We start from the raw sequence: 6,408 nt of genomic DNA, 5'->3' as shown, positions 1-6,408 counted from the left end.
CTTGACTGTTGATGGGTGGGGCTGGGTTCCCTCCCTGTTGGTTGTTTTGCCTGAGGCAACCCAACACTGGAGCCTACCCGTGCTCTTTGGTGGGGTTAATGGCAGACTCTGGGAGGGCTCACGCCAAGGAGAACTTCCCAGAACCTCTGCTGCCAGTGTCCTTATCCCCACAGTGAAACAGAGCCACCACCCGCCTCTGCAGGAGACCCCCCAACACCAGCAGGTAGGTCTGGTTCAGCCTCCCCCAGGGTCACTGCTCCTTCCCCTGGGTCCCGCTGCACACATTACTTTGTGTGTGTCCTCCAAGAGTGGGGTCTCTGTTTCCCCCAGTCCTGTCGAAGTCCTGCAATCAATTCCCACTAGGCTTCAAAGTCTGATTCTCTAGGAATTCCTCCTCCCGTTGCCGGACCCCCAGGTTGGGAAGCCTGACGTGGGGCTCAGAACCTTCACTCCAGTGGGTGGACTTCTGTGGTATAAGTGTTCGCCAGTCTGTGAGTCACCCACCCAGCAGTTACGGGATTTGATTTTACTCTGATTGCGCCCCTCCTACCGTCTCACTGTGGCTTCTCCTCTGTCCTTGGACGTGGGGTATCCTCCTTGGTGAATTCCAGGGTCTTCCTGTCAATGATTGTCCAGCAGCCAGTTGTGATTCTGGTGCTCTCGCAAGAGGGAGTGAGAGCACGTCCTTCTACTCCGCCATCTTGGTTCAGCTTCCCCTTCCTCATCAGCAAAAGGACGGTGCTGTTTCTTACCAGGCTGGGTTTTGCTTTGTGAGAGAATGTCTGTAAAACTCCTTGCAGAAAACAGATCTCCGGTAGCAGTTTTCTCCAAAATCTCATTCTTGTTTCTTTATTGTGCTCTTCAGTAGTTATTTCCACTCTTCATGTTCCTGGTCACTTAACCTTTCATCTGTGTCAGTTATTCTGCTATTGATTCCCTCTAGAGAATTTTTAATTTCATTTATTGTGTTGTTTGTCAGTGTTTGTTTTCTCTTTAGTTCTTCTAGGTCATTGTTATACATTTCTTCTATTTTCTCCATTCTTTTTCCAAGATTTTGGATCAACTTTACCACGATTACTCAGAATTCTTTTTCAAGTAGACTGCCTATTTCCTCTTCATTTGTTTTGGTCTGGTGGGTTTTTACCTGCTCCTTCATCTCCTGCATTTCTCTATCTTCTCATTTTGCTTAACTTACTGTGTTTGAGGTCTCCTTTTCACAGGTAGCATGTTCGTAGTTCCCTTTGTTTTTGGTGTCTGCCCCCAGTGGGTAAGGTTGGTTCAGTGTGCTGTGTAGGCTTCCTGGTGGAGGGAACTGGTGCCTGTGTTCTGGTGGATGAGGCTCGATGTTGTCTTTCAGGTGGGCAGGACCATGTCCAGTGGTGTGTTTTGGCGTGTCTGTGAACTTGTTATTATTTTAGGCAGTCTTTGTGTTAATGGGTGAGGTTGTGTTCCTTTGCTGCTATTTGTTTGGCATAGGTTGTCCAGCACTGTAGCTTGCTGGTCATTGAGTGGAGCTGGGTCTTAGTGTTGAGATGGAGATCTCTGGGGGAGCTGACCATTTGATATTACGTGTGGCCAGGAAGTCTCTGGTGGACCAATATCCTGAACTCAGCTGTCCCACCTCAGAGGCTCAGGTCTGACACCTGGCCAGAGCACCAAGACCCTCTCTCTCCAGGGACATTAACTCCTCTGTGCTTCTGGATTGTGTACTGAGCTGTACATGTACATGTACAGGGTTACCAAACCTCTACCTCTGCAGGAAATCGCAGAGCAGTAGATGAGTGGTTTGCATCACAATCTGCATGAAGCACTGCCATGTTGGATATGCATGTGTTGGTGAGAGCCCACAAATTTCTGGTTGCCTCAGCAGCAGCTTTTCTTTTCCTTAATGTAAGTCTAGTTTCACTTGCTCATGAGATGCTGTGTGCAGAGACCTTGAACCCAGCACTTCAGACCACTGTCCCCAGTGCAAAACAGCTACGCCTAACATTTCAACTTGGGGGACAGTGTGCAGAAGCTGGTTTTGGTATCAGGGTCATGGTGGCCTCGTTTTGGAATAGTTTCAGAAGGATATGTGTTATGTCTTCTCTAAATGTTTGATAGAAGTCACCTGTGAAACTTTCTGGTCCTGGACTTTTGTTGGTTGGGAATTTTTAAATCACAGTTTCAATTTCTGTACTTGTGATTGGTTTGTTCATATATTCTTTTTTTTTTTTACAATAAATATTTATTGGATAAATAATAATGCTGCTATAATTTCTAAATGTCTTATACAGATTCTATCAATACACCACTAATCTAAGTTCTTAGAAGTTTAACATTACATAGAGACTTCAGGACAACCTTGGAGTCTTTGGCTCCATTTAACAAGAGGAAGGACCAAATTTGATCATTTGACCTCTCTCAGCCTCAGTTTTGCCTTCTGGAAAAGGGGCCTAAAACCACTTCCTTTTCCAACCTCCAGGATTGTAGTGAAGACAAAAAGCAATCATGTAAAACAATTAGTCAGCTGTGAACTTTTACATACTACTGTTTTGCCCTTACCCAAACATGTTTAAGAATCCACATAAAATAACCTACATTAGGCTTATGTATAACAATATGTACACATATCATGTATCTTATAAAGTGTATACTCATATTTACATAATTATACATAGAGTTAAATCTGAAAATAGTCCTCTGTCTACCAAGAATGTCTCCCTTTATTAGTTGAGACAATTCACAGTAGGCATACTCTCCCCACAAATACAAACAAGCACAAGGGGTTTTGCAATTAAAAGCAAACATACTGTTTTGCCATCTGAACTGTTTTCATTTTTGGAAGCAGAGCAAAGGGTGATAGGAAGGTGGGAGGTTTAAGGAAGGCTGGTGAGTGGTGGAGACGGGCAGAAGCATATAGAAAATCTGAGCAAGGCAAGCAGAAGGAAGAAGATGAAGACAGAAACTAAGATTCCAAAAAGGTAGCTGCCTTGCTTCTGATTCCACCATCCTGTACCACCCAGCTTTCTCTTATTTGATGTCCTCTAATTGGTTCCTCTTCCAGCACAAACTGAAGAAAGGGAGTCCCTTCTGCTTTCTTGGAGTCTTCTGATCTAAATTACAGGTCTGCATCAAGATGTGTGGAGCAAGGATGACCACTGATTTCTGCACCTGGGCAAGTTCAAGGCAGTATGGTCTACTTCTGGAAAGGCCTGGATTCTCTTTACTTCCAATGGAAAAAAAAAACCCAGCCCCAGCAATGCCCAGAATGGACTGTAGAAGGCAGATGGGCACCGGGTTCAGGAGAATGTACAGCTAGACCAGTTCTTTCCAGTCGTTGTCTGAGTCTCCTCTACTGCCCACTCTGTAAATTGACAGAGGATGGGGCTCCCCGCAGAAACAGCAGGTGGTCTTGGCTCGGCCCTCTGACTAACCGGAGCTGAGTACAAAGAGCCTGATGGGTTGACTGAGAATCAGTGATTGGCAGCTGGGAGCCTGGAGTCTCCAGACTTTGATGATGAAGCACGGTTACAGCTCTCCCAGCTCACCTTCCATCACCCGCACCATGATGTGCCACCACAGCCAGACCCACCACAGAGGCCACGATCAATGCTGCCAGTACCTGCGAGGTCATTTCTGTGAAGATATACTGGCTTCCAAGGTAAGTGCAGACGAAGGCAGCTGCCACCGTGACAATGAAGTTAAAGATGGTGATGACCAGAGCCTTCACTGACCTCACTTGCTTTCCCAGGTCACTGAGGGTTCCACCATGCCTTGAATCCTGACAGGTGACATTGCGGGTGATCCGCTTATATTCCTCATTGGCCAGCTGTATCTTAATCTTCTCCAGACGGGCAACTAGCTCTGGGTTCCGAGGAGGCTTCACAACCTCTGGGAGATAGATTTCACTGCCTTCTAGGAGCTCATGAAGGTATAGTGTGGAACCCCTTTCTCTCAGGTACTGATGCAGGTCCCGGATCAGGCGGAAAGAAACCAGGCGAGCGGGGCCAGCCGAGCGATCGCCGCCCTTGTGCTTCTTCCCTAGCACGGCCTCAAGCTCTGCCCGCAGCTTCCCGGGCAGCTGCTCTGGCTCCAGCTCCCCGCCGGGGCCCAAAGCGCGTACAAGTCGCTCCCCAGCTAACAAGGAAGACGCCATGACTAGCCGACTTTAGGGTCAGGTTTGTTCATATATTCTATTTCTTCCTGGTTCAGTCTTGGGAGATTGTAACTTTGTAATAATTTGTCCATTTCTTCTAGGTTGTTCATTTTATTGTCATATAATTGCTTGCAGTAATCTCTTATGATCCATTGTATTTCTGAGATGTCTGTTGTAACTTCTTCTGTTTCATTTCTAATTTCATTGATTTGACTCCTCTTCGTCTTTTTTCTTGATGAGTCTGGCTAAAGAATAATCAAGTTTGTTTACTTTCTTAAAGAACCAGGCTTTAGTTTCATTGATCTTTGTTATTTACATCTCTATTTCATTTAATTATGCTCTGATAGTTATGATTTTTTTTCCTTCTACTAACTTTGTTTTTTGTTTGTTCTTCTTTCTCTATTTGCTTTGTATGTAAGGATAGGTTTTTCATTTGAGATTTTTCTTATTTCCTGAGGTAAGATTGTATTGCTATAAACTTCCCTCTTAGATCTGCTTTTGCTGTGTCCCATAAGTTTTGGATTATTGTGCTTTCTTTTTCATTTGTCTTTTGGTATTTTTTGATTTCCTCTTTGATTTCTTCAGTTATCTATTGGTTGATTAGTAGTACATTGTATAGTTTCCACGTGTTTGGGCTTTTTTTACTTTTTTTTTTCTTGTAGCTGATTTCTCATATCATAGCGTTGTGATCAGAAAAGATGTTTGGCATGATTTCAGTTTTCTTAAATTTACCAAGGCTCACTTTGTGGCCCAGCATGTGATTAATCCTGGCGAGTGTTCCATGTGCACTTGAGAAGCACGTGTATTCTGCTGCTTTTGGATGGAATGCTCTGTAAATATCATTTAAGTCCATCTGGTCTAATGTGTCATTTAAGGACTGTGTTTCCGATTTGATTTTCTATCTGGATGATCTGTCCATTGATGAAAGGGGGGGGCAGTGTTAAATTTCCCCATTATTATTGTGTTACTCTCAATTTCTCCTTTTATGGCTGTTAGTATTTGTGTTATAAATTGAGGTGCTCCTATGTTGAGTACATAAATATTTACAACTGTTATATCTTCTTTTTGGGTTGATCCCTTGATCATTATGTAGTGTCAGTCTTTGTCTCCTGTAACAGTCTTTATTTTAAAGTCCATTTTGTTTGATATGAGTATTTCTACTCCAGCTTTCTTTTGACTTCCATTTGTGTGGAATACATTATTCCATTCCCTCACTTTGTCTGTATGTGTCACTAGGTCTGAAGTGGGTCTTTTGTAGATAGCATATATATGGGTCTTGTTGTTGTATCCATTCACCTAGTCTATGTCTTTTGGTTGTAGCAATTAATCCATTTACATTTCAGGTAATTATCAATATGTATGTTCCTATTGCCATTTTATAAATTGTTTTTAGTTTGTTTTTGTAGGTCTTTTTTCTACCTTTCCTCTCTTGTTTTCTTCTCTTGTGGTTTGATGATCATCTTTAGTGTAGTGTTTGGGTTGCTTTTTCTTTTTTGTGTGTGTATCTATTGTACTTTTTGCATTTGCTGTTCCATGAGGTTTTGATATAGCAGTCTATATATGTACAATGTTGTTTTAAGTTGCTGGTCTCTTTCCAGCCTAGAGAAGTTTCTTTAGCATTTGTTACAAAGGTGGTCTGTTGGTGCTGAATTCTCTTAGCTTTTGCTTGCCTGTAATACTTTTGAGTTCTCTGCCAAATCTGAATGAAAGCCTTGCTGGGTAGAGTATTCTCGGTTGTAGGTTTTTCCCTTTCATCACTTTAAATATATCATGCCAATCTGTACTGGCCTGCAGAGTGTCTGCTGAGAAGTCAGCAGATAACGTTATGGGGGTTCCCTTGTATTTTATTTGTTGCTGTTCCCTTGCTGCTTTAATATTTTTTCTTTGTGTTTAATTTTGGTTAGTTTGATTAATATGTGTCTTGGCATGTTTCTCCTTGGATTTATTCTGTATGGGACTCTCTGTGCTTCCTGGACTTGACTGATTATTTCCTTTCCCATGTTGGGGAAGTTTTCAACTATAATCTCTTCAAATATTTTCTCAGGCCCTTTCTCTCTCTCTTCTCCTTCTGAGACCCCTGTAATGTGAATGTTTGTGTGTTTAATGTTGTCCCAGAGGTCTCTGAGACTGTCCTGATTTATTTTCATTCTTCATTGTTTATTCTGTTTTCTGGCAGTGATTTCCATCTTCCAGGTAACTTATCCGTTCTTCTGCCTCACTTATTCTGCTATTGATTCCTTCTAGTGTACTCTTCATTTCAGTTTTTTGCT

General features: G+C 42.7%; 1 pseudogene; it reads right to left on the bottom strand.

Annotated features, from left to right (window-relative positions):
• Nucleotides 1–3,072: 3,072 nt before the first annotated feature.
• On the bottom strand, nt 3,073–4,138 carry LOC137756912 (transmembrane protein 199 pseudogene; annotated as a pseudogene).
• Between the last annotated feature and the right edge of the window lie 2,270 nt (nt 4,139–6,408).

The sequence above is a fragment of the Eschrichtius robustus genome, chromosome X, assembly GCF_028021215.1.
Source record: "Eschrichtius robustus isolate mEscRob2 chromosome X, mEscRob2.pri, whole genome shotgun sequence".
NCBI classification, from domain to species: Eukaryota; Metazoa; Chordata; class Mammalia; order Artiodactyla; family Eschrichtiidae; genus Eschrichtius; species Eschrichtius robustus.
Note: the sequence above shows the minus strand (reverse complement) of the source record. Positions and strands in the feature narration are given on the sequence as shown.